At 34.3% G+C, this 15,243-nt stretch overlaps 1 non-coding gene and 1 pseudogene across 1 annotated transcript; one reads left to right on the forward strand and one right to left on the reverse strand.

The window, feature by feature from the left end:
• The first annotated feature begins 7,546 nt into the window (after positions 1-7,546).
• Positions 7,547-13,942, forward strand: LOC131172865 (uncharacterized; annotated as a pseudogene).
• LOC131173670 (small nucleolar RNA R71) lies at positions 7,850-7,956 on the reverse strand. Its single transcript, XR_009143983.1, has one exon. It is a non-coding gene; the product is annotated as a small nucleolar RNA R71 (small nucleolar RNA).
• Positions 13,943-15,243: the final 1,301 nt, after the last annotated feature.

Raw genomic sequence — 15,243 nt, forward strand, 5'->3', positions numbered from 1 at the left:
GCAAATCCCACATCGACAAAACACGGGAGAGATGCTGGGTTTATAAGTTGATGGTTCGTAACTCCTAGTGACGCGTTTTAAAACCGTGAGGGCTTCGGCCCAGAGCAGACAATATCACTAGTGGGCCGGGCCGTTACATTTATGGTATCAGAGCCGCTCCGCGTGCAACCTTGAACGATGGTGGGGCAAACCTCAGCGAGGACGCTGAGTCCTATAAGGGGGGTGGATTGTAACACCCTAGGCAAATCCCACATCGACAAAACACGGGAGAGATGCTGGGTTTATAAGTTGATGGTTCGTAACCCCTAGTGACGCATTTTAAAACCATGAGGGCTTCGGCCCAGAGCGGACAATATCACTAGTGGGCCGGGCCGTTACACTTCATTTCCGCCAGGTTGAGAAATACCTAAAAATCCTTTTATCTTCCCTCTTTTTTATTTTAATTTAAGTCGATTAATCCCATTAACTATACAAATTTCATCAATTAAATTCAATGATAAGAATTTATATATGCACGAATATATAATAAAATTATTTTATTTATTTAATTTTCACTCAAATTTAAAATATTATATATAATTCTATATATAAATGAATATTTAACATTATTGAATTAAAAAGATTTTTATCTACTCATTAATTAAAGAAGAGAAAATTTCTGCTTAGTCCTGGATTTTATAATGAATAACATTTTTGATTTTATGGGTTTTAAAAATTAAATTATTTAGTCTTTTAATTTTGCTTTTGTAGTACATTTAGGTCCCTCTATCCATTTTTGCATAATATTAAGATAATTTACTATTTAATTCTTTGGTATTGCAATTATTTACAATTTTATCTTTTAATTTTACAATTATTTACAATTTCATCCCTCATTTCCATCTCTCTCCCTTCCCCCTTCTCTCTCTCTGTCTCTGTCTCTCTCTCTCTCTCTCACACACACACACACACACACACTGATAAGTGCATAATTTATTAATTTTACTTCCATCACATTTAGTGTTTCTAGGGTATCTTTATGCCTAATTCAGTTGATTAAAGTATAATTATCTATTAGGCATATGTTTAGAGAGTTGTTGGAATAATTGTGTTAAATGGAGAAATTTTTAGCATTTGCATTAATCTGACTCTTTCTATATTTTTTAGGGTTTTGGTGAAGTTCCAAAGCATAGAAGTGTGGAAGGAAGTATGGAAAGGTCAAATGATTGAGAAGCGTTGTTGATACAAAGTACACGGGTCGTGTAAGCACAACCATGGACCCGTGTAACATTCTACTAGAAGAAATCCAGAGAACTGAGGAAGAAACAAAGTACAAGGGTGTGTAACTTGACCCGTGTAAATCCTGGAGACCCGTGTAACCTTCTGTGCCAATGCAAGACATATTGTAATGCCCTCACCGTAGGTAGTCCACACATTTTACTATTCTGACGACTAATGTCTGTTCGGACAGTGAGGATGTCTAAAACTACACTTAAACTATAGTGAGGAGGCATAAATTAATGAAATAAATATTAAAAAAATATAGGAAAAATTTTGAGAAAATAAAATAAAATTTAGAGAATTTATTAATTGGTATAAAATAATAAAAATAACCCGATGAGCACCAGGAAGGGCATTTTGGTCATTTCACCCTTAGAGGTGAATTTTGGCCTAAATGTCAAATTAAAATTAGGAAATAAAATAATTAACATAAATTAAATTTATGAATTTAAATTTGGAAAATGAGAAGAGAAAAGAAAAGAAAAGAAAGGAAAAGAAAGAAAAAAAAAAGAAAAAAAAAGCTTATGGAAATTTAAAATTTAAAGTACACAACAGAATATATATATATATACCCATTAAAAGACAAAAGCCACCAACTCTGTAACACCCTAGGCAAATCCCACATCGACAAAACACGGGAGAGATGCTGGGTTTATAAGTTGGTGGTTCGTAACCCCTAGTGACGCGTTTTAAAACCGTGAGGGCTTCGGCCAGAGCGGACAATATCACTAGTGGGCTGGGCCATTACATTTGTGGTATCAGAGCCGCTTCGCGTGCAACCTTGAACGATGGTGGGGCAAACCTCAGCGAGGACACTGAGTCACATAAGGGGGGTGGATTGTAACACCCTAGGCAAATCCCACATCGGCAAAACACAGGAGTGATACTGGGTTTATAAGTTGAAGGTTCGTAACCCCTAGTGACGCGTTTTAAAACCGTGAGGGCTTCGGCCCAGAGCGGACAATATCACTAGTGGGCCGGGCCATTACATTTGTGGTATCAGAGCCGCTCCGCGTGCAACCTTGGGCGATGGTGGGGCAAACCTCAGCGAGGACGCTGAGTCCCATAAGGGGGGTGGATTGTAACACCCTAGGCAAATCCCACATCGATAAAACACTTGAGAGATACTGGGTTTATAAGTTGGTGGTTCGTAACCCCTAGTGACGCGTTTTAAAACCGTGAGGGGTGTTACAAACTCCATCTTCTTCTCCACTCTTTCTCTTTCTCTTCCTCTACATGGCTAGCACCCTTGGTCCCTCATTTCCTCCATTGTTGTCAAGCTTCCAAGCTTGATTTCCCAAGCTTCCACACTCCAAAACCCATAGCCCACTTCATAAAAAGTACCCCCCACACCCTAAGGAAGCTATAGACACCCATTGGAAGTAAGAAAATTGAAGTTAGGGAAGCTCAAGTAAGGTTAGTGCACTAATCCCTTTTCTTCTCTTTATTAAACATAAAAAGCATGTTTAGCCAAGCATAAATATCATTAAAACAAAAAGAAAATCTAGAGGAAAGAACCCTTGAATTTTTGACAGCCATGAAACTTGAAGTTTGTTGCTTTTAAGTGATGAAAAATGGTTCCATGAGAATGTGTGATGAGTTGAAATGTTTGGGTGTTTGATTGTGTAGTGTTTGTGAAAATTTAAAACTTTGAAAACTAGGGTTTGTGTAAATGCTTGAGGACTTGGCGTAAATGTTGAAATTGACCTATTGAGTTGAGATTGTTGCTTATAGAAGTGTATTGCATGCAAATTTAAGTAAGGAAGTTGAAGGAATTGAGATATTGGAAGTGTTCAATTTCTATAGGTTTGGACTCAATGAGTCTAGTGGGCTTATTGACCCATAACTAAAAATGTGTGACTCCAATTGGTATGAGACCAATTGGAGGTGAAAATAAACTCAAAATAGCCCATTTTTCATGGAGACACCATGCCCAAATTTTGCCAAAATCATGACCAGTTCTCTGCCCAAACCTGGATGACCAAACACTGAAACCCAGAAAATGACCAAATGAACAGTACGTGTTCATTTAGTCTTAACTCTCTCTATACTGGTCTAAATGGCCTAAAATTTACATCAATGGAAAGCTTAGATATAGGGCTACACTTTTCATGAAGTCCACTTGACCCAGTTTTGCCTTTAACTAAGTCAAATTATTAGCACAAGTTGGGTCACTAAAACTGCCAACCCAGAAATTATCCAAAATACTGTTCCTTTGGTATGCTTGACCATTTTGGAAAAAATGCCATAACTTGGTCTCCAAAGCTGAAAATTGAGTGAAACTAGTGCCAAAAGTTTTATAAGACATAGCACAACAATTTTTGTGTTTTGACCAAGCCCTAGAAACCATTGCATCCTAGGGAAAATATTAGTCAAAGTTAGGAATTGAAATCTGGAAAATGCTAAGTTGAACCCAGAATGCCATTTGATACCCGTGTGTTCATTTGGCCATAACTCCCACTAGGAAATTCCATTTGAGATGTGCCAATATGATATGGAAACATGATACTTAGGGCTACAACATTGATTTGGACACCTTTGCCAAATTCTAAGTGTAAAGACCCTAAAAAGAGCGACAAACATACTGCCCTGAAGATTGACTATTGCCTTTATAGGATTAAGAGTCTAGGTTAATATATTGACTATAACTCACAATACTAAGCTTGAAAAATTATGAAATTGTACCTACGAGTCCCTAAGACATAGAGGAACATATCTTGTGAAGGAACCTAAGTCTAAAAATGATCATAAAATGATCAAATGACTGGTCAAAATTTATTAACCAGGAATTGTAAATTCTGGACAGCTTAGAGGCAAAGGGACTAGTTATGGTATTTTGACCATAACTTGAGTTCTATAATCCTAAATTCAGTGATTCAAAAATTGAAATTCAAGTTTAAACATAGAGGAGCATTTGTTATGAAGGAAGTATGACCAAATAGACATCCTAACCTAGTCAAATTCCTAGATAAAGATAACACATCAAAATGAACCTAAAGAAAGGTTCGTGGGAAAAATGCAATACATGGTGATTAAAATACTCATAAGGCTAATTAAATATTAAAAATGATATGAATATATAAATTGGGACTAATGTCCTATTAATATGAAATTAATGGTACCACTGAACAGTACTAGAAAATAGTAACAGTGAATAGTACTAAAATAATTAAAAATGTTTAATTGCCTATAGTATACCTAAACTTATTTATTTAGTTTGGATAAATTGGTATGCCAATTAGGGACTACAGATAGCAGTACTACCTACCGAGAAAATCATGAACTGACAATATATGTCTGGTATGATTCTTCTACAGGCTATATGCCTACTTACTGGCCATTGTGCCTAGTTTATTTCTGGCTTTATAAGCCTAACAGCGGGTCTCATGCCCGACAGCTAGCCTCGTGCCTGACAGACATATACTAGATAGACATATGGCTATCTAACTAGTATACACCGATGCATCCAGCTTTTATAATTTGTTATAGGTTTCTTGGGCACTGATAAAAATTAATTAAGACTTAAAATACAATAAGTAATCATAAAAGATCCTGATAATGTTAATTGCTTCCAAAGAGTAATAAAAATGTAAAAAACCCAAAAATATGATTTGCAAATATTATTTCAATTGTTAAATTATTGTTATTATAAATTATACACCACTAAGCGTTATGCTTAGCGCGTTAGTTTTCCATCGCGTTGGTACTGGAGATCAGTCCCATCAGCCGCAGCAGCAGCACCAGTAGTGCACTGACAGAGCTCTGACCAGATTTGTCACTGTCCATGTAACACCCTAGGCAAATCCCACATTGGCAAAACACGAGAGAGATGCTGGGTTTATAAGTTGGCAATTCGTAACCCCTAGTAATGCATTTTAAAACCGTGAGGGCTTCAGCCTAGAGCAGACAATATCACTAGTGGGCCGGGCCATTACATTTGTGGTATCAGAGCTACTCCGCGTGCAACCTTGAACGATGGTGGGGCAAACCTCTACGAGGAAGCTGAGTCCCATAAGGGGGGTGGATTGTAACACCCTAAGCAAATCCCACATCGGCAAAACACGGGAGAGATGCTGGGTTTATAAGTTGGCAGTTCGTAACCCCTAGTGATGCGTTTTAAAACCGTGAGGGCTTTAGCCTAGAGCGGATAATATCACTAGTGGGTCGGGCCGTTATAGTCCAGAGTCACCTCACTGGTCTTTTGTATTTTGGTAGGGCCCATGTATAGACTAGTATTTTGGTTCATTATGTCTAGTCATGATGTATTTCATTTTTGACTTGTAATTAAATTTGAGATTGAAATGAAAACTTGTAATTTATTATCTATGAATTTCTATATGAATGCAATAGATGATACTTTATTTTGAGATCTCATAAATAATTGTAAATGATATGATATAAGAGAATATGATATGGAAATGTGTGAAATGAATATGGACATGTTAACAGGTAATTAGTGGAATCCCACCAGATGCTAATAAAACAGGAGAGGCTCTGTCCAGGTCTCCACAGATATAAGATATAAAAAAAAAAATTTCTACACATAGAATACATGTTTTAAATGACATCAAAAGTTTACAATAGATATGATAAAATAAGATAGGGTGCTCCGGCACCGAATGTGGCACTTCTTGCTTGGCTATACAGTAGATAGGTAAGGGGCGTCACACATACCCATTCAGCTCCAGTAAGTTACACGGCCCTGGGCCGTGTAGTGATACACGGGCCATGTATCCGTCGATAATCAGTTTCCTGATTTTGCTCCAGTTGCAGTTTTTAACAGAGAGAAAGACTCTTAAACCTGACCCTAGGACATTTATTATATATAGAAGAGGCAGTAGCCAACAGAGGAAATGAGACATTTGTTCTCCGTAGACACTCTAGATTTCTTCAATATTCTTCTTTAATTTTCTGTAAGCCATGAACATGAGTGGCTAAGTTCTTAATTCAGTTCAAGGGATTCAAGTTCTTTTACTTGATTTGTAATACCAGGTTCTTAATTTAATTTATATCTTTTTGAATATCTATTGTTTTTCAATTTCATTGTCTTCGATCTATTGAATGATTTGCTAAAAAGGCCTATTAGTTAATTGTTTGATGTGGTCAATTGCTAGTTCATCTTCATAATCCGTAATTGTTGTATAAGATTGAACATGAGTAGCAATTAGGTTTTATTGATTATGATCCCAGTTTTCGATAATAACCTAAGAAAACAATAGGGTGAATTAAATGATTTATGCTTCATAAATTGTTGTTCAGCTTAACTACTTCCTATTCTTAAAGCAGTTATTAATTTGATGAGGATTGCTTAATACCAATTCAGTTAATAATTAGAGTCAACAAGAGTGCTGGGCTCAAATTGATGAGTATAGGGAAGTTAGGGTTTTTACCTCACTGTTTGGTAAATCTACGTTAAGTATTCAATTAGAGATAATTGTATTTCTTTTGTCTATGATCAAATCAATGCATTGGAATGCGAATTACCTTGGACTGAAGTTTGTTTAATTCAAGAGTTTATTATTTAATTTTAGATCTTAATTTTGGATTTTTTATTTCTTCTTTGGATTGCAAATTACCCCCCCCCCCAACCTTTGTTTCTTTTTTCCAGTACACAAGTGCACGAAATTTAATAATTCAGTCTCCAGGGTTCAATCTGGATTTATCACTTACTGCAGAAAATATTTTATAATTGGTGATTTCAGTTAATTTAATTTCTAGTGGATACGACAACCACCAAGAATTTTGGCATCGTTGTCAAGGACTGAAATTTATTGGATTTCGTGTTTTTAGTGTTAGGGTATTCTGTTATTAATTTTGTTTGTGAGTTGTTGCTGTTTTTAGGTTTTTGAAAAAAAATTATGGTGTTACTATTCATTAAGAATTTTAGTTGAATTTGGAGGGTGGCCCATACCTATTTTGAAGGAAATGACGTTTTGATCAAGACCAATAAATATATAGGATTTTTTGGCCCCACCCACTTGAGGCCAAATTCGATTGTTTTCTAGGGTTTTGAGGCATTTTTCTATTTTTACTTTTTTTTTTGTTTATGATAAGAACTTCTCAATCTGGTGAGTTGATCTTTGATCAAGAAGTAGAAAAAATAGCTAAACAGTTGAGAAAATTGGCTAAGCAGGCTAAGCAGATTCCTTGTACATCTGAAGGAGTCTAATCTCCAAGGGAGTTAAATTTAGATTCGGATTTGGATTCAAATTCCGAAAATGAAACCATAGCTGCTAAAACCTTGAAAGAGTTGGCTGCTCCTAATCTAAACCAACAGCCTTTGTGTATTCAATACCCTGCTTTAAATGTTGCTTTTGAGTTAAAATCTGGACTAATCCATTTGTTGCCTAAGTTTCATGGTCTTGCAGGGGAGGATCCACATAAGCATTTAAAAGAATTTCATGTTATGTGTTCCAGCATGAAACCTCAAGGAGTTTCAGAGGATCAAATCAAGCTTCGAGCTTTCCCTTTCTCACTGGAAGACACAACTAAGGATTGGTTATATTACCTTCCTTCTGGATCTGTCAACTCATGGAATGGGATGAAGCAGATATTTCTGGAGAAGTATTTTCCTGCTTCCCATGCTGCCAACATAAGAAAAGAAATTTGTGGCATCTGGCAGTACAATGGAGACAGCATGTATGAGTATTGGGAACGATTTAAGAAACTGTGTGCAAGTTGTTCCCATCATCAAATAAGTGAGCAGCTCTTGATTCAATATTTCTATGAGGGACTTCTACCAATGGACCGTAGTATGATACATGCTGCTAGTGGAGAAGCTTTGGTTGACAAGACACCAGAAGAGGCAAGGAGGCTGATTACTAACATGGAAGCAAATTCTCAGCAGTTTGGAATGAGAATGGATCACACACCTATGAAAGTTAATGAGGTAAGTACATCTAACCTTGAGAAACAGATTTCTAATTTAACTTCTTTGGTGAGGCAGTTAGCTGTAGGGAACATGTAAACTGTTAAGGTATATGGGATTTGTTCGGGTTCGGGTCATGCCACTGACATGTGTCCTGCGTTACAAGAGGATGAATCAATGCAACATGCTAATACAGTAGGACATTATGGACAGCCACAACGCAGGTATGATTCCTATTCTACTACTTATAATCCATGATGGCGAGTCATCCCAATTTGAGTTATGGCAATCAACCGGTGCAAAACCGACACCAACAGCAGAGACCACAAGTGAATCAACCACCTCCACCTCCACCTCCCTCAAATCAAGGTATGTCACTTGATGAAATTGTTAAGGTTTTGGCTAACAATACACAATAGTTTCAACAGGAGACCAGAAATAGCATTCAAAACATAGAGAGGCAGATTGGTCAGTTAGCCTCATCTGTGAGTAATCTGGAAGCTCAAGGTTCTGGAAAGCTTCCATCACAAACAATCATGAATCCCAGAGAAAATGCGAGTGCTATAGTGTTGCGAAGTGGGAAAGAAGTTGATAACCAGACTCCATAAACAGTTCTTGAATCGGTTGCTAAATTTTTAATATTAACTATTTTACTAAAAAACTAAAATAAAAAATCAATTGTAAAATTGGCTACTAATAACAAGTAATTTCAGTTAATTACAAAAATCGATTGTAAAACTAATTATTTTTTATAGTATATATATAAATATAAGAAAGAATAACAAAAACTATATGTAATATCAACCTACATAAAATATAAAATCATCCATATTTAGTTAGAGTTTGAATGTCATTAAAATAAAGCAAAATAATATATATTGTTAAGGTTTTTTCTCATATTAAAATAAAATCAATTAAATTAAGAAAATTAGCTGTTAATTCTTTAGATATTAAAAATAATATAAGAACAAATGATATTGTTAATTTTTTTAAGCAAAATAGTAATAATTACATATTTTCAAAAATATCAATTTTATTTTAAATGAATAAAATTTAAAATTTCAAACTAACTATAAAAATTTGAAAGAGAAATTTTATAATCATAATTTATGATTTATTATTATTATTATAAAAATTTAAAGAAAAAATACGTTAAATTGAAATTTATCGTAATGCAAATTAAAGTTGAGAGATGATTATGATATATCCATCTAAGTTGAGGCATGGTGAGTAAAATCTAGGGACAAATTAGTTTGTAAATCGGTGATAGTAAGTCATAGGGATTTTAATGACATTAAAATTAAAGTTTAGAGATTTTTACATACAAATTAAAATCAACGGACATCATCGATACAATAACTTAAATTGAGAGAAGATGAATGAAATTAATTCTAATGGCAAATTATGTTTTCCTTTTTAGCTACAACTTAAACTAAAAGAGTAGCTAAGAAAGAAGTGGACAAAAATAGAGTAGGTAGAAACTAGAAACTTTGGGATAAGGGAGTATTAGTGGCTTGAAAATGAAAGGTTAAATATTGATAAGATTTATGTCATTTTTAAAATGATTACAACTTATCACTGAATTGAGATACACATAAAATTATAAATCCTTTCTAGTGTAAAGAAAAAAAAAATTCAAAAAAAAAATTCATTAATAACATTTAATCTAATTCACAATAAATTAAAAAAAATTATTTTGAATCATTAAGAAATGTATCTTAAATAAATTATTATTTGTGCTAGATATGTAAATTAAGAGTTTTATTAATTTTGATAAAAAGTTTTATTAATTAAGAGTTTCATTATCATTTTACTTAATTTAATTTAGCAATCCCATAAATAGGGAGTACTTGTATATGAAAATTATTTGTAAATAACAACCCTTGTTTTAATTACTTGTATGTGTAGATTTATAGATTGCATTTTTAGAAAAGAAGTTTGATAAAGGAATAAATAATATTTTTAGAAATATTAATAAAGGACTGGCACTCAGATTAACGAGGTTAGACTAAGCGTAAGGCATAAAAGGTGCCTAACACCTTCCCCTTACATACTCACTATCGCAAACCTAAACATTGGGCCATGGTAATGACAGTTGTGAAACCTCTGCAAGGAGTAAGTTGCCATCCATGACCCTATCAGAAAATTGAGTGCATCAATCAAGTCCATTCAGTTGTTCCTTTGGAAATTGATGCCTCAATCAGATGTCCCTTAAAAGAAATAATAAATATGTCCTAGTTATTACCCGAGTGATGACTCCTGTTTATCTATGCCCTTACGGCATAAGTCTTTAATACCATGACAGTGTTATAGGAAGATGCTACTTATCAGTTGACTCGTATCTATTAAGATTATATAAATTGCATGTCTAGAAAATGCTGTCTAAGGAGGTGATACTTAAGTGAGATCGATGTGACTCCACTATCTTTCCTGGACATTATTTGGTGCACTTTATGCGATTCTAGTAGATGATTTTTCGCTTCACGCCACTTGACCCACACAAATATAGTCATGAACTACATAGATTATCCATAATTTAAATGTGCATCTGATAAGTGCATAATTTATTAATTTTACTCCCATCACATTTAGTGCTTTTAGTGTGTTTTTGTGTTTAATTCAATTGGTTAAAATATATTTATCATCTAGGCATATTTTTAGATAGTTGTGGAATAATTGTGTTAAATGGAGAAATTTTCAGTATTTTACCTTTGCTATATTTTTCAGGTGTTTCTAAAGTTGTGAGTCTCCAATTTGAGTGCTGTTTAATCCATTGAAAAGCTAAGATAGAGCACTTCAAATGATAAAGAGGGATCAAAGCCCAAATCAGTCTCCAAGGTAGACAAAATGAGTTATGGATCTATTGCAAAAGTCCAAACTCGATGTGTCACAACCAGTTTCAGTATTTAATTTGTATCTAGAGTTTCAGAAGTCCAAATGAAGCAAGGCCAAGCCCAATTGAACCTTAAGAGCCACCTCTACAACTTCTATGAAGGGCTAGATGCGAGATGAAGCCATTTTAATTATCAAAAATGGCAATGAAGTTGTCACTATGGGCTGGACCATCTGTCTGAACCAGTCTCAATTTTTGGGCCATAACATAGGCTGTAGACCTAGGATTTGGGCAAATGAGTACCCATTGGAAAGCTAAGAAATAGAGCTACAACTTTCCTGAAGAGGGCAGAGGCAGATTTAGAAAGAAAGTCACTAAAAATCGACCTTGATTCCAAAAATGTGAATGCAAGCTGAAAATCTGCCTTTTTGAATTTCAAAACTTTTCCTAGTTTGGTTCCTATCTTTGGAATTAGGTTTTTTACTATAAATACATCTTTGGGCAGCAGCTAAAAGCATCTCAATTCAGACTTTCGTTCTCCATAGAAGACATTCGTTCTTCATTCTTTTTAGATTTCTTCTTTATTTTTCTTTATTTTTCTGTAAGCCATGAACATGAGTGGCTAAGTTCTTAATTAAGTTCAATGGATTCAAGTTCTTATGTGTAATTTGTGAGACCAGGTTCTTAATTTAATTTATGTATTTTTGAATATCTATTGTTTTCTGATTTAATTATTTTTGATCTATTGAATGATTTACTAAAAAGGCCTATTAGTTAATTGTTTGATTTGATCAATAGCTAGTTCATCTTCATAATCCGTAATTGTTGTGTAAGATTGAACATGAGTAGCAATTAGGTTTTATTGATTATGATCCAAGTTTTCGATAATAACCTAAGGAAATAATAGGGTGGATTAAATGATTTATGCTTCATAAATTGTTGTTCAGCTTAACTACTTCCTTTTCTTAAAGCAGTTATTAATTTAATGAGGATTGCTTAATACTAATTCAGTTAATAATTAGAGTCAACAAGAGTGTTGGGCTCGAATTGATGAGTATAGGGAAGTCAAGGGTTTACCTCATTGTTTTGTAAATCTACGTTAAGTATTTAATAAGATATAATTGTATTTCTTTTATCTATGATCAAATCAATGCATTGGAATGCGAATTACCTTGGACTGAAGTTTGTTTAATTGGAGAGTTTCTTATTTATTTTTAGATCTTAATTTTGGATTTTTAATTCTCAGCAGTTTGGAATGAGAATGGATCACACACCTATGAAGGTTAATGAGGTAAGTACATCTAACCTTGAGAAACAAATTTTTTATTTAACTTCTTTGGTGAGGCAGTTGGCTGTAGGGAACATGCAGACTATTAAGATATGTGGAATTTGTTCGAGTTCAGGTCATGCTACTGACATGTGTCCTGTGTTACAAGAGAATGAATCAATGTAACATGCTAATGCAGTAGGACATTATAGACAACCACAACGCAGGTATGATCCCTATTCTAGTACTTATAATCCTGGATGGTGAGATCATCCCAATTTGAGTTATGGGAATCAACCGGTGTAAAATCGATACCAGCACAAAGACCACAAGTGAATCAACCACAACCACAACCGCCTCCACCTTCGCCTCCCTCAAATCAAGGTATGTAACTTGATGAAATTGTTAAGGCTTTGGCTAACAATACACAACAGTTTCAATAGGATACCAAAAATAGCATTCAAAACATAGAGAGGCAGATTGGTCAGTTAGCCTCATCTGTGAGTAAGCTGGAAGCTCAAGGTTCTAGAAAGCTCCCATCATAAACAATCATGAACCCCAGAGAAAATGCAAGTGCTATACTATTGCGGAGTGGGAAAGAAGTTGATAATCAGACTCCACATGAGCCAATGAAAAAGAAAAAAACAAAGAGCAAAAGAGTCTGAAGTTCCTGAAGTTGAGGTAAATACTGAACCTAACTTGAATAAGGTTAATAATTCTGTTCTTCCTCCATTCCCATGCAGGTTGGCTAAGACTAAGAAAGAAGAATAAGAGAAAGAAATTTTGGAGACTTTCAGAAAGGTGGAGGTGAATATACCTTTACTTAATGCGATCAAACAAGTTCCAAAGTATGCTAAATTCCTGAAGGAGTTATGCACTACAAAGCGCAAGTTGAGGAATAATGAGAAGATCAGTGTGGGGGAAAATGTGTCAGCACTAATTCAGCAAAAATTACCCCCTAAGTGTAAGGATCCAGGTTCGTTTTCTATTCCCTGCAGAATAGGTGATTCTAAATTTGAAAGTGCAATAGCAGATTTAGGAGCATCTATTAATGTTATATCAAATTCAGTTTTTCAAACTTTAAATTTGGGTCCTTTGAAAGAAACCAGTGTCATTATTCAATTAGCTGATCGTTCTAATGCTTACCCATTGGGAGTAGTTGAGGATACGTTGGTGCAGGTTGGAGAATTGATTTTTCCTGCAGATTTTTACATTCTGGATATGGAGGATAGTGTTCCCACATCAAAGTCAGCTTTGATTTTTTTTGGAAGACCTTTCCTAAAAACTGCCAAGACAAAAATTGATGTGGATAAGAGTACCTTAACTATGGAGTTTGATGGAAAGACTGTCAAATTTAATATCTTTGATGCCATAAAGTATCCTGTTGATAATCATTCTGTTTTTTCTATTGGTGCTGTTGATACATTTGTGCAGGATGTGTTTGAGTTAAGCATGGAGGATGAGTTAGAAAGAAAATCACATTTGCATGAATTAGAGGAAATTCGCCTTAAGGCTTATAAAAATTTTAGGATTTGTAAAGAAAAGACAAAGGCATTCCATGACAAAATAAGGAAGCAGTTTGTGGTTGGGCAAAAAGTTTTATTATATAATTCCATATTGAAGCTGATGCCTGGTAAGTTGCGTTCTCGTTGGATTGAACCCTTTGTTGTTACTAATGTGTTTTCTTATGGTGCAGTTGAAATTCAAAGTTTAGGAACCAATACAGTGTTCAAAGTCAACGGTCATAGACTCAAGCCATTTTATGAAGGGTTTCAGGAGCATATAGTGGAGGAGCTCAAATTGAGTAACCCAATTTATGTGGATTAAGGAGTTTTGTCATGTCGAGCTAACGATGTTAAACAAAGGCACTTCTTGGGAGGCAACCCATGGGTGGCTTATTAGCCATAATCAGATTTGTTTTCTTTCCCTTACTTTATTTTATTTTCTAGTATTTTTTTTTTCTTTTCTTTTGCATTTGGGCTTTACATTGGGGACAATGTAAGTTTTAAGTGTGAGGGAGGAGAAATTTGTTACTGCAATCTTTTATATATAATAAAATAAAATTTGTTCTCATAAGCTTGATTCATGATTCTTTATTAACTCTCAGAGAGAAGTGCTTTGTCCTTGAAATGACTTTTCTATTTTACATTAAACTTTTGAGATTTTATGTAAGGTAATAGTAACTTTAATGATAGATTTTCTCTCTTCTCCATACCATATATCAATTTTTTCTGCTAAATCATTTAGGCTTGATTTAATGGTGAAATGATTAATTATGTGTGCTTTAAACTAATGTCATGCATATTTCAAAACTTTATTTAATCTATCAGGGCACTTTATAATATGTAGATGCATAAATTGGGGGAAATAAAAGGTTGAACTTGAAAATTGCTCCGCTATTTTAGTTAAGCAAACTAACCAGGGGTCTTCATGAACCCCATGTCGATTCTCAGGCCAAAAGCTAGCTAGGATATGAGTAAAGTACTTTTCTGAAGGTGACGCTTGAAATAAAAAAAAAAAGTAACTGTGACAAGAGAGAAGTACCAATTTCAAATAAATAAAAGGGGGCATTTTTATCTCCTCTAAGATTTGCAAAGAGCTATAATTAATGTGCCTTGATAAATTAACCTTGTGTTTTGGTGTGTATTGACTTAAAAATTTTATGGAACTTTAATTGTGTGAGCTTAATTGATTTCAAGCCTTTTATTTCGTGTTGAAAAATTGTTGATATAGTGTTGATGGAATTTGTTGTGATGGTTATTACCTTACTTGCCTCTTCTTTTAAATTTTTAATCTTTTGTTAGAGAATGTTGTGATAGGGTAAAGTTAAGGAACTCCTAAATGGAGTTGATTGAGAGTTTAAGTTATGCTTGAGGACAAGTATGGAATAAGTATGAGGGAATTTGATAAGTGCATAATTTATTAATTTTACTCTCATTACATTTAGTGTTTTTAGTGTGTTCTTATGTTTAATTTAGTTGGTTAAAATATATTTATCATCTAGGCATATTTTTA

Source organism: Hevea brasiliensis, chromosome 14 (genome assembly GCF_030052815.1).
Source record: "Hevea brasiliensis isolate MT/VB/25A 57/8 chromosome 14, ASM3005281v1, whole genome shotgun sequence".
NCBI lineage: Eukaryota > Viridiplantae > Streptophyta > Magnoliopsida > Malpighiales > Euphorbiaceae > Hevea > Hevea brasiliensis.